The following is a 13,717-nucleotide window of genomic DNA, read 5'->3' on the forward strand; positions in this document are numbered from 1 at the left end:
CAGGAAAAACAAGCAGGTTCTTTGGGTTTTGTTAAGTAGCATACCGGCTTTACTAAAATTAAAAGCAATATATGCTCTTCTAATTACCAACATTTTCACTTTAGAAATTTAGAAAAAAAAAAAATTAGAGGGATGCCTGGGAGGCTTAGTGATTGAGCATCTGCCTGTGGCTCAGGTCATGACCCCAGAGTCCTGGGTTCGGGTCCCACATCAGGCTCCCCACATGGAGCCCGCTTCTCCCTCTGCCTGTGTCTCTACATCTCTCTGTGTGTCTCTCATGAATAAATAAATAAAATCTTTTAAAAAAATTTAGAAATTTAGGAAAAATTTCAGGAAAAAGAAGACTCCAAAGAAAAACTCCTATAATCCCATTAGTCCCTAGAAAGACCAAAGCATAAGACCTGTTGTATGCCCTTCTGAATTTTTGAATTTATGTGCTCATTTAAAAACACCTCTTTTGGAATCCCAACATGATTCTATATTTTTAATAGAGGATTATTCCATTTTCCTTCTTAAATACCTGTTGTGTGGTCAGCCTCCTTTAATTCTTAGGAACCCTGGGTGGCGCAGCGGTTTGGCGCCTGCCTTTGGCCCAGGGCGCGATCCTGGAGACCCAGGATCGATTCCCAAGTCGGGCTCCCGGTGCATGGAGCCTGCTTCTCCCTCTGCCTGTGTCTCTGCCTCTCTCTCTCTCTCTGTGTGTGACTATCATAAATAAAAAAAAAAAAATTAATTCTCTTTCCAACTCTATAAGACATAGTATATTATCTCAGTTTTGCTGATGAGAAAATCAAAGTTTAGGGAATTAAGGTATTTTTTTCCAAATCTCACAGTATCTATCTATCTATCTATCTATCTATCTATCTATCTATCTATCTATCTATTGTCTATCTTATCTATCAAATGAAAGTATTATCTATTTTTTTAAACCAAGCAAGGACCATGCATACTACTAAAAATATATACCCTTTGATAGATAATTCCTTTTTGATGATTCAAATTTCACAGTTTATTTCATACCAACCCTTAGGTATCTCACCTCTGAGTTCTTTACCTGACTACAGGTTCCTTGGTTACTTTCATTATGGAGACAACAGGATTTAGAGAAGGGGATGGTGTTGCCAGTGGGAAAACAAATAACCCACTAGCAGATACTCCATTATCAAGGCTGAGGACCAATGGGTGGCCTCCTACAATAACTAAGACTGTCCCTCATCTCCCAATGCTTTCTCAAACTTTAGGAAACATCCTTTAGGAAAATTTCTTTATTCCTTTATTCCCTCCCTCTTCTGAGCTCTAAAATCCTTTATTTATTTTTATTTTTTATTTATTATTATTATTATTTTTTTCTAAAATCCTTTAACTGTGCATTCATTGTGGCCCTCTAGCTTGAAAAAGGGACATCCTCCCTGGCTTTATTTTTGTACTCTACATTTCCTTGAGGACACAGAACCCTAGCTTTTGATGCTCCTTGTACCTATCACAAGGACCGACACAGAATAATAAACATATTTTAAATATCTATTCGTTCTTGATTGATTGTTGAACACACGCCCGTTTGCTCTTTAAGTAAGGAGTAGGACATCCATGTAGACATTAGTGGGTTCTGGAACATTCCCACTCTGCACAAGTGCTGGTACTGCTCAGCTAGGCCTCACTGTTTTTAACTGGAAGGTGGGAAATCTGAGAAACCCCGCCCACCATTTAGCCCCGTCCCAAGGACTCACAGCTGCCAAAATAAACAGCACCGCCTGTGGCATTTAAACCTTCCTGGGTGATGTGGCCTCCTGCCTGGCTCCTAGAGGGTGTGTGACATGGGACGTGCAAACCACCTAGTGACTGTCACACCCTGGGTCCTTTCCTTCAGAGCTCTGTGCTCCGTGGGTAAAGGATTTTCTTCTGTGTTTGCACTGTGCACTGACAGTGAAAACTCCACCATTAGTTGCATTTTCATTTTTCGGACTTTTCCATTTTTACATAATTAACAACCTTACAGAGAAATTGTGAAGCAGCATAAAGAAATTCTGTATACCCTTTACTCAAATTCAGTAATTGCTAGCATTTCCTCCAAATATACATTTCTGTCTTGTACACAGTCTAGATGTCTCTGTATTTAGGCTAATAACTACGGGTTTATACTTCTAACTTCGATTGCAATCTGCCACTAAGTAATTCTAGTCTCTCTCCTATTTTGTATTTGTAATTTCCTTCTCTAATCTATTCATTCTCTTTGATATATTTAGTCATTTGCTCATCTCCACTATCCAACCCAAACCACTGTGGAAAGCCAAACTGCTAATAGAGTTTAGTATTTGTTTACAGTTCTTTCTGTCTTTAGATTGAAGGCACATATTCAAAATACTCTGCTCACAGCTATATTCATATGACAAAAATCATCGTATTGTACACTTTAGATATCTATAGAGTTTTTTATTAAAAGATTTTATTTTATGTATTCATGAGAAACACAGAGACAGAGAGAGGCAGAGACACAGGCAGAGGGAGAAGCAGGCTCCCTGGAACATGACCTGAGCCAAAGGCAGACACTCAACCCCTGAGCCACCCAGGCATCCCAAAATATCTGTAGTTTAAGTCATGTCAATAAAGCTGTCCAAAATTACCGTGTTTATAAGTTTCTAAGGTTCATTCCCCAGAGAAACTTTTCAGAGAAGTTATATTGTTTAAGGTACAGTAAGGTTGATTTATTTCTGTTTATTTTCTATTTCAGGGTTCAACTGCCCTCTTTGTTAATTTCATTTCTTTTTTTTTTTAATATATATAGCATTAAAATGGTTCCAAAAGTCAAAACTGTCCAGAAAGTTATAAATGGAGAAGTGTTTGATTCCCACCTGCCCTCTGTAGGTAACCGATCTTACTGGTTTCAGATCTATCCTTCCTGTTTTTTCTTTCTTCCTTCCTTCCTTCCTTCCTTTCTTTCTTTCTTTCTTTCTTTCTTTCTTTCTTTCTTTCTTTCTTTCTTTCTTCTTTTTTTTTTTAACAAGCAGATATAAATAGGTAAAGAGGATTAAGAAACACAATCTTCCAGCTACAAAATAAGTAAGTCACAGGGCTGTAAAGTACAGCATAGGAACACAGTCAATAATCATTTATAATCATACCATAATCATTTATAAGGTGACAGATGGTAAGGACACTTATGGTGGTGAGCATTTTGCAATGTATACAGATGTCAAAACTATGTTGTACACCTGAAACTAATATAATATTATATATCAACTATACTTCAGCTAAAACGAAATTTGAAAAAACGGTTGAAGCAAAATTATTCAGTGTGTTGTGGAACGTATAACATATGTGAAAGCAAAATGTATGACAACACACAGGCTGGGAGGGGAGATATGCAAATGCACAACTGCAAAGAAAAATAACCCCAAACCACCGAAACCAAATAAACAAAAATAAAAAGATATATGTACATTTATCTTATTTCTCCTTCTTTCATGTATGTATACCATGTATAGTTTGCTTTTTTTTTTCTTTCACGTAACAGCATATCCTTAAAGTTGCTCCATATCGATTCATATCAGTCTCTTTTTTTCTTTTTTGGCAGCCATATAGCATCCCATGCCTTTCTGTGGGATGTGTATGGTTTCATGTTTTACATTTAGACTTCTGATGTATCTGCACTTTATTCTTGTGAATGATACAAAGTATGGATCTCATTTTATCTTTTTCCAAGTGGCTACTCAGTTGTCTCATTTACTGAAAACTTGATTTTTTGCTCCAGTGGGGTGAGCTGTGCTGCTACTACGTCTGTGATGCAGTCCTGGGCCTCTTTTTGGACAGTCTAGTCTGTTCCTCTTGTCAGTATATTCATGTGCCAGGACCTCATTGTTTTATTTATGGAAGTTTCACCGGATAGTTTAATATGGGAGGTAGGCTTCTTATTGTAGCTTTTCTTTTTCTTTGTTTCTAGCTCTTCTTTCGTTTAGGTTTCCATGAGAACTGAAGCTGAACTTCAGTATCAACTTGTCTAATTTATGAATTTACAATTTGACCAGGGTGTTTTCCCATTTGATCAAGTATCTTTTATGGCTTTTGTGTGGGAGTGTTTTGTCGTTTCCCTCATACAGGTTTTACACATTTTGTGTTAGACTTATACCTAATTATCAGATTTTCCTTGTTAGTATTATAAGCGGCATTTTCTCTGCCATCATGTCTTCTGGTTATTGTTTGTGTATATAAAAACTATTGACTTTTAATATTTTATTTATTTATTCATGAGAGACAGAGGCAGAGACATAGGCAGAGAGAAAAGCAGGTTTCCTGTGGGGAGCCCGATGCGGGGCTGGATCCCAGGACCCCAGGATCACGATCTGAGCTGAAGGCAGACGCTCAACCACTGAGCCACCCAGATGTCCCCAAACTATTGACTTCTGTCTTCATTTTACAGCATGCTACCTTGCAGAAGTATTTTATGACTTAGCCTAACCAATTTCAATAGTTTAGTCTTGCCATTGATTTCCTAGGGTTGCCCAACTATACTCTCACCTCAAGATAGTTCTTACTTTTTAATTCTTTTTTCCCCTCTCTTTTCTAATTCTTAAGCCTCTTGTGAGTTCTCCTGTCTCATTGCATTAGCTCATATTTTCAGTGAAATGTCAAATAATCACAGATAGAGTGGGCTCCTTGCCTTGCTCTCTGCCGTTGTCTCTTGAACGACCATATGCAATTGAATCTTGAACAACACAGGTTTGAGCTACACAGGTCTGCTTATACACATGGTTTTTTTCAATAAATCCAGCAACAGTAGCGTAATGTATTTCCCCTTACTCATGATTTTCTGAATAACATTTTCTTAGCTTTAGTATAAGAAGGGCACCTGGGTGCTCAGTGGTTGAATAGCTGCCTTCGGCTCAGGTTGTGATCCCCGGGTCCTGGAATCGAGTCCCACATCAGGCTCCCCTCTGCCTATGTTTCTGTCTCTCTCTCTATGTCTCTCATGAATAAATAAAATCTTTTAAAAAAAGAATACAGTCTATAATACGTATAACATACAAAATATGTGCTGACCATGTTATCAGTAAGGCTTCAGGTCAGCAGTGGGCTATTAGCTAAGTTTCTGGGGAGTCAAAAGTTGTATGTGGATTTTTGACTGTGTGTGATGTCAGTGCTCCTAACTACCTGCTTGTTCAAGGGTCAACTGCATATGAAAAATACCTTAAGTGACAGAAATAAGTTTTTAGTGTAACAAGTTTCTGGATATTTATCTGGCAAGATGAGATTAAGGCCCTTCTTATGCCTAGTAACTAGAAAAAGATATAGCAAATGGTAAAAGTAAAAATTTGATTTTATAATGATCCATTGAAAACACTTGTGCTGGGCCCCAGTGCTACCTTTTATATTTAAAGGACTCTTTAATTATATTTTGCTTTTCATTCATTGATTTGTCTAAGATTTATAGAATACCTTTAATACTCCAGACACTTAGATTTTTTTCTCATTTAACTTGTACTACACCCATGTGAAGTAGGTATTGTCCTCACTATATATGGAGAAAATTGAGGTAAGAGTTAAGTGGACACACAGCCTCTAAAGCTGAACTGTGATTTTGAATCTGCATCTACTTGTTTGAACTTTTCTAAACTCTCATATATTTCTTTGTCAGGGAGTAGAAACACAGAAGAGTAACAATCAGTATATTTTTGGAAAGTAAAGGTCCAGGGATCCCTGGGTGGCTCAGCGGTTTAGTGCTGCCTTTGGCCCAGGGCATGATCCTGGAGTCCTGGGATTGAGTCCTGTGTCGGGCTCCCTGCATGGAGCCTGCTTCTCCCTCTGCCTGTGTCTCTGCCTCTCTCTCTCTCTCTTTCTGTCTCTAATGAATAAATAAATTTTTTTTAAAAAAGAAAGCAAGGTCTTAAATTCTCATCCTTTCATTAAAGGTCACATGCTATATTCAGTTACATGTCGAGGGCAGGTTTCTAGGTCTCTCTTTTTTTTTTTTTTAGTTTTAGGAGTACCAAATCTATAACTGATTCCAATAATTTTATTAGTATTTTTAAAAATCTTTATTTATTTATGATAGCCACAGAGAGAGAGAGAGAGAGGCAGAGAGAGAAGCAGGCTCCTTGCACCGGGAGCCCAACGTGGGATTCGATCCCAGGTCTCCAGGATCATGCCCTGGGCCAAGGGCAGGCGCCAAACCGCTGCGCCACCCAGGGATCCCCCTAGGTCTCCTTAAGTAGAACTGGGAGTGTATTTGTTCTTCTCAATTGTCATGAAGGATTTGAGAGAAATGTTCCTTACAGTATATGGGATCCAAATGACCTCAAGACGCTTTCCAGATGGTGATAAGTATATCAAAGTATCCAGGACCTAGAAAAGCACCTAACATAGGATAAGCACTCAAATAACAACAATTATAGCTTATTAGTGTTCATTCTGCTCTACATTCTTTACTTTTATTAACTGGTTTCATCCTCACAACAACCCCAAGGGCATTTATTGCTTGTTCTATTATTGCTTGTATTGTATAGATGAGAAAAACTGATGCATGAATTAACTTACCAAAGATCATGCTCAATAAAAAAGCTGGAATTCTGTTTTCAAATTCCCTGGTCTTAACAGGGAAGTTCTGGGATCATGAAAAAAGGAAAATATTCCACCTCCTGAAATGAATCTACCAGCATTACTTATGAAGTGTACACTTTTCTGTTCACCTAATGTGGTGGGTGATTTTGCAATCGCTTAAGTCAATGAAAAAAGGCTCTTGTAACTTAAGGTTAGAAGAAAGTCACCTAAAATGCCTGAATTTTTTTTTTTAAGATTTTGTTTATTTATTCACGAGACACACACAGAGAGGCAGAGACACAGGCAGAGGGAGAAGCAGGCTTCATGCAGGGAGCCCGATGCCAGACTCGATCCTAAGACTCCAGGATCACACCCTGGGCCAAGGCAGATGCTAAACCGCCGAGCTACCCAGGCGTCCCCGTGAAATTCTTGATAGAAGGTGCTTTGTTGAATCTCGGTGGTGGTGTTTTGATTTCAACATACTGAACTTCTTGCAAAACTGCAAAGCCCAACGCTGCTCAGAACGTAAACGAGCTTCTAAGGGCCCGCACCGAGCATGCAGCGTGTGTGCACGGCCGGCGAGGCGTGCAGCGGGACGGACGGTAAACAGCAGGCGACCACAGACAGCGGCCGTGCGAGGGCCCAGGTCACCCACGGCGGCTGTCGGATACCGAGGAAGTAGGGGTCCCACCGACGGACCTCTGCGTCCGCGCCCGGGCGCGCTTTTCATTACCCAATACCTTCCGCTGCCTTTCTTCTCTTTTGCGCAAAAGCCAACGGGCGCTTCCCGCGCTCGGGACCAAAGACGCCATAAAGCAGGAAGGCGGTCGGGGCCCGGCGGGGAGCGGGCCGCCCCGCGATGCCACCCCAGGTCACCCGGCGCCCCGGCCCGCCCTCCGGGGCCGCTGCCCCGCAGCCGCCGCCCCGCGCAGCCCCGCGCGCGGCCGCTCGGAAACCCCCAGCCCGCAGGCCGCGCTCCCCGCCCCGCCGCGGGCCCGGGACCACCAGCAGCGCCGGCCCGCCCCGAGGGACCCGGGCTCACGGGCCCCGCCCCCCTCCCCTCCCTGTCCCCCTCCCCCTCCCGCCACCCCCCCCGCCACCCCCCCCCGCGCGCCGAGGGGCGGGGCCTCCCGCGGACCGACTCCCAGCGCCGCCCTCTATTGGGCCAGGGGACGAGTGACGCGCGAGGCCCCGCCCCCCGTCGCCGCCGGCGCTCGCGGCGCTGACGTGACGCTGACGTGGCCCGGGCGGCGGCGGCTCCTCCCGGCGCGGGCAGCCACTCGTCGCCGCGAGAGAGGGGCGGGGTGGCCGGGGCCGCGTTCCCCGGGCCCGCTCGCGGCCCGCCCCGCCGCCCCGGCCCCCCGGATGAGGGTATATATTCGGAGCGGCCGCGGGACGCCGAGGAGTGGCCGCGCGCAGGCAGCCGGAGCCGGAGCCGGAGCCGCCCCAGGAGGTGAGGGGCCCGCCCGGGGGGGGGGCGGTACGCGGGGCCCGGGGTCGCCCCGCGCGCTCCCACGGCCACAGCCCCGGCGGGGGAGCCGCCCCGCGCGCTTCCCTTTCGCGGAGACGCCGCCGGGGAGCGCGCCCCAGCCGGGGGCGGGATGGGGGTCGCCGAGCGGCTGCGGTGGCCTCACCTGGATGTGGGGGGGCCTCGGGCCCGGGGGGCCGTGCTCCAGCTCGGGGGCCTCGGTGGGGACGTGTCGGCTGCAGCGGCCGGGGCCGTCGGGCCGCGGAGAGGGCGGCGGCCCCCCTGCGCGGATCCCCCCGCGCGGCCCCCCCTGCGCGGCCCCCACTGCGCGCATCCCCCCCCCGCGCTGTGCCCCCTCGCGCTGCCCCCCCCTGCGCGGCGCGGAGCGGTCTGGTCTGCGGGTCGGGGGCTGCACTGGGCGCTGGGGCGGGAGAGGGTGGAGGGTGTCCCCGGGTTCGGGGCCGAGAGCACACGTGTGGGAGTCGGGGAGCGGGAGGGTGCCGTCAGCGGCGCGCAGCCCAAGGACTTGCCGAGGTGGGATCCTCGGGGTGCGGGCCCAGGGGTTTACGGGAAGCCGAAGGCAGTTCCTGTGCCCTCCTTATTGTGAGTTTGGCTCCGTTAGCTGGGATTAGGGAAGACCTCGGCCGTGCTGCCAAAGCATTTATAGGATTCAGGGTGATGGCTCGACTCCAAGGCTGGTTTTCAAAAGTTCAGAGAAGTCTGCTTATCAGTTCTGGGGGGCATCTTACAGGGGCAAGACGGAGGCCAGAAAAGGGGGGGGGATAGTGGATTTCTTTCATGCTGGCGTTTAAATCCCTGCAGAGGTATATTTGATCACCGTGGATGTTTGCCGAATTTGTCATTGTTTTCGATGCAGACGTATGAGGTGATGGGTGTCATCCTTTTGCAGAGCAGATCCTTGACTTTTTTCAGACTTTGCTGCTCAAAATAAAAATCCTCCTCTCAACTCTTGAATTGGTGCGTATTGCGTACCATGAACGCCCACATCCCGACCTCTTACCAGAATTATTGGGGGGGGGGGTTGGAAATGATATTTTTGTGGTTATTATCTGCCTCCAGAAAAATAGGTAAATCATTCCTGTTCAAAACTCAAGTATGGTTCTGTTAGGAGCATTTATAGTTCCGTAGATTAGCACATGTGACCTTGTCAGTCTTTACTGACCACCAAGTGGCCGGGTATCAAAGTTTAACCTGTGCACGGGGAAAATTTAACCTAAGAGTTGTTAGTCGCATGGATCCGTTTTCCCAAGCATCTGAAGGTGGAAGCGTATCTAATGACTTCTTAGGAAGAGATTGATTTGTACCTTTTTTTAAAGATTTTATTTATTCATGAAAGATACAAAGAGAGAGACAAAACCTAGGCAGAGGGAGAGCCCAATGTGGACTCCAACCCCGGGACTCTGGGGTCATGGCCTGAGCCGAAGGCAGGCACTCAACAGTTTAGCCACCCAGGCTTCCTGAGATTGACTTGGATCTTAAAATGTTATAATACTGTGTTTGCATATGTGTTTTAGTAGGCAGGAACTCTCTGCTCTTGACTCTCATTTAAGGCATGTGAGCAAGGCTTTTTTTTTTTTTTTTTTTAAGATATTATTTGTTTATTTGAGACAGAGATCATGAGTAGGGGGAGAGAAGGGGGAGAAGGAGAAGCACTCTAGGCTGAGCAGGGAGCCCGACATGGGGCTCTATCTGAGGACCATGGGATCATGATCTGAGCCGAGGGCTAACACCCAACCAACTGAGCCACCCAGGCACGCCCCGGAAGGCTGGTTTTATTGTCTTCATGAGGAAATGTGTACACAGGGAAGGTGGAATGGTTTGCACAGGGTCACTTGATGGGGAGGGACGAAGAACCAGGACTTCCAATTCTTAAATTTCCTGGTTGCCTGATGATCTTCCTGCTGTAGTATACTCCTTTAAATCTGGGCAAAAGCAGTAGTATAGGTGAGACCTAGGAAAGGCCCAATTCCCTGGAAAATAGTTCAATAGAAAAGTCTGTCTTAACTGTGGTTTTTTTTTTTTTTTTTTTTACATGATGTGTTTTTAAAATAAAAAAATAATGGTATTTCTCTTGAAATCTGTATAAATCGGGCAGCCCCGGTGGCGCAGCGGTTTAGCGCCGTCTGCAGCCCGGGGTGTGGGGGGCCCAGGATCAAGTCCCACATCAGGTTCCCTGCGTAGAGTCTGCTTCTCCCTGCCTGTGTCTCTGCCTCTCTCTCTCTCTCTCTCTCTCTAAAATAAATAAATAAATAAATAAGTAAATACATAATAAATAAATAAATAAAAATCTTAAAAAAATCTGTATAAATCAATAGAAACGCCTTTTAATATTCTAATACGTGTCCAAAGCTCAGTCTTCTAACTTCTTTGCTTTTTTATCCATTTGCACTTGCCAGGGGATCTCATTCATAACTTAATGTCATGTATGCTGATGACCTTGAAAGTTGTATCTTTAGCTCTGGTATCAACTCTGAACTTTAGACTACTACATTCTGCTGTCTCATCAGCAGTTCTATTTGGATGTCTGATAGGCACCTCCAGTTTAGCATGTCCAAAAGTGAGGTGTTGATTCCCCCACTCTCCTGGCATATTCCTGAATCTGCTCCTGTCCTGGTGTTTCCCCACCTCAATAAATGGCACCACCACTTGAAGTCCTCTTTGCTTTATTCTTATCTTTCTGTCTCCACATTCCATCCCATTATCTAATCCTGTAGGATTAGGATCCACATCCACCACCGCTCTAAGCCAGCATCATCTCATCTAGGGTACTGCAGTAGTTCCCTAACTGCTGTCTGCTTGTTTCCACATTTGCCTTTGTTAACAGAATTTTTTTCCCCACGCAACAAAGGAATGAGCCCTCTGAAACTTAAGACCATGAAGCTCCCCTGCTCCAAATTCCCCAATGGCTTCCCAAACCCCAGAGTCTTTAACTTTGACCAAAAGGCCTACTTGATCTGCTCAATGTTCCCCCTCAGTTACAGTCACTCGGGCGCAGTCCCTGTGCTCCAGCTGCATTGACCTTACACGTTTGTGTTTCAGGACTGCTGTCCGTAGAATGTTTCTGAGACCCTGACTTGCTTGCTCTTTCTTCATTTGGATGGCTTGTCAAATGTCTCAGAGGCCCCACCTGACCACCCCATTTAAAATATCTACCATCCCCCCATTGTGCTTTCACCATTTAGCCTACTTTCTTCTCCTACCTGACATTTTATGCGTTTGCCTGTCTCGTACTGGAATGTGGGCATGCGCGTTGTTGCTTTGTGCGTTGCTGTGTCTGTGTCCCCTACATCAGCGCCTGGCAGACAGTAAGTGCTCAGCTCATTAAATACTAAATGAAGTAATGGCACACGAAAGTTAAATAATTTTCCTTCATAAATTGTCTATTGACGTATCTTTGCATGTGGAAAGGAAACCGAGTAGTAACCTATTGGCATGAGTGAGGTTGTGGGCTCTCACCTGTCTTTTTTTTTTTTCTTTTCTCACCTGTCTTTGAAGGAAGTAGCAGCACTGAAACCAGTTCAGCCACCTGCCGCCCATTTCCCAGCACTATGCCTTCTTCCTTGAATATCTTTATTTACCTGAACCACTGTTGATGCCGTTCCCACTGACTGGGTTTTCTTTTACTTCTGCCTTTCACAAACTTCTTTTCATTCTCCAGTGCCTAACTCAAGTAGTAGGTCTCATGTCCTATGGGCTATAACTCAGTGGTCTGAAGGCCAAATTTCACTTTTATGTTAGTAACATTTATAGAGAGCTTTTTTTATGTGTCAGGTACTGTCTTAAATGCTTTTCATTTTACTTCATTAATCCTCTTAACTTTAGAGATGAGTACTGTTTTTATCTTCATTGTACAGATGAGAAAAATTGAGGCACAGAAGGGTTAAGTAACTTGTTCAAGGTCACAAATTTAGGAGAGAGTGGAGCTGGAGCCCGATGCTGGCTTCCTTCAGCTTTCCTGCCTCTCTTAAATGAGAGGTTGAATTCTTGGTATTTTCTCTGCTTATGAGAGTGATTGTCTGATGGAAAGATCATAGGCATAGAGTCAGGTTTATCTGAATTAAAATTCCTGTTTTTCTGTCGATTAGGTATGTGGTGTTGAGCAAATTACTGAATCCTTTTGAGTCTCATTTGCTTACTGGTTGTAATTTCACGTATGCCTCTGAACCTGATGAAAAAAATTTTATTGTTCCCATTTTGCAGATGAAATTAACAGAGTTGAAGGTATCTATGACTTAGCCCAAGGAATAGAGCCAGGAATAAAAGTCTATTCTGTTTGATTCCTAAGCCCATAAAGATCGCTTGAAGCTAGAGTATGTGAGGCAGGCCTTTAAGGGTGAGTGGGATTTCAGTAGATAGGAGGGACTAAAGAAGTGCATGGAGGAAAGGACAAGGTTTTGGGTGACAGCAAGGTAGAGCTGTGTCCCACCCTGATAATAAGGTTTCATTTTTGTTTCATATGGATGCCTTAATTTCATTAGGAATCATTGGTAACTCTTAAAGTGCGTTTTATAAGTAGTACCATTCATTTCACACTTGAAGCATCATATCCCTGAAATACATCTAAATAACAAGCCAAAAATAAAAGTTGGAAATATAACACGTTGAATCTTATGTAAGGCTCATCTAATTTGAAGTTGATTTTATAAGAAGAATCATGAAGCCAGTCTATCACTTCAGTTTTAGAGGGCACCTGATTAAAAGAAAAAAATTGCAGAAGCTATGTGCCTGTCTCTATTGTATTAATACCTTTCCTGAATTTATTTTTAAGTGGACAGTAGTTAAAATTATTTCTGATTTGGATCAATATGCCCAATACCAAGTAAAAATAATAATGCACCTTATTTTATTCTTAAAGATTCTATTTATTTATTTTAGAGAGAGGCAGAGATAGTGAGAGAGAGCCCAAGCAGAGAAGAGAGGGAGAAGCAGGCTCCCTGGGGCTCAATCCCAGGACCCTGGGATCATGACCCGAGCTGAAGGCGGACACCCAACTGACTGAGCCACCCAGATGCCCTTAGTAATGCATTTTAAAATGAAGTATTTACTCATTCTGTGAGGTTTCCCACCTGCCTATCCTGTGCATTTTCTCTCTTTTTCCATTCTATTGGCTTGTGAACTCATTTCTGCAAAGTGAATCAGATGTAAGAATATCAATTGTGTCTATATTAGTGAATAAGGTACAAACAATGTACTCTCACTGTTCCCCCTCTTACACACACACACGTGTACACACACAGACCACTCCATATCCCTCACACCCCACAGTCTTCCTCCTCAGAGGCAGTATAGCATAACGGTTAAGAAAGAGCATAACTGGGGCAGCCCCGGTGGCGCAGCGGTTTAGCGCCATCTGCAGCCCAGGGTGTGATCCTGGAGACCCGGGATCGAGTCCCACATCGGGCTTCCTGCGGGGAGCCTGCTTCTCCCTCTGCCTGTGTCTCTGCCTCTCTCTTCGCTCTCTCTGAATGAATAAATAAATAAATCTTAAAAAAAAAAAAAAAGAAAGAGCATAACTGGAAGAGTCAGGTTGTTAGGGTTTGACTCCAGGCTGTTATACTTTATTAGTTTGGGACCTTGGGCAAGTTCTCTGTGGTGCAATATTGTCCTCTGTCAAGCCATCCCAGTAACAGATCCTTAGCATTGTTTTGAGAATTAAATGAACCAGTATCTGTAAAGCACTTAGAATTGTACTGTGTA

The 13,717-nt window shown here is 44.4% G+C and overlaps 1 protein-coding gene across 3 annotated transcripts in view; it reads left to right on the top strand.

Annotated features, from left to right (window-relative positions):
• Positions 1-7,775: 7,775 nt before the first annotated feature.
• UAP1 (UDP-N-acetylglucosamine pyrophosphorylase 1) overlaps positions 7,776-13,717 on the top strand; it is a 36,797-nt gene continuing 30,855 nt past the window's right edge. For all 3 annotated transcript variants that reach the window (XM_041722560.1, XM_041722561.1, XM_041722562.1), the window contains exon 1: positions 7,776-7,984. The gene's annotated coding sequence lies outside the window, so the exon portion shown is untranslated. The remainder of the gene's footprint in view (positions 7,985-13,717) is intronic.

This window comes from Vulpes lagopus, chromosome 11, assembly GCF_018345385.1.
Source record: "Vulpes lagopus strain Blue_001 chromosome 11, ASM1834538v1, whole genome shotgun sequence".
In the NCBI taxonomy this organism is placed as follows: domain Eukaryota; kingdom Metazoa; phylum Chordata; class Mammalia; order Carnivora; family Canidae; genus Vulpes; species Vulpes lagopus.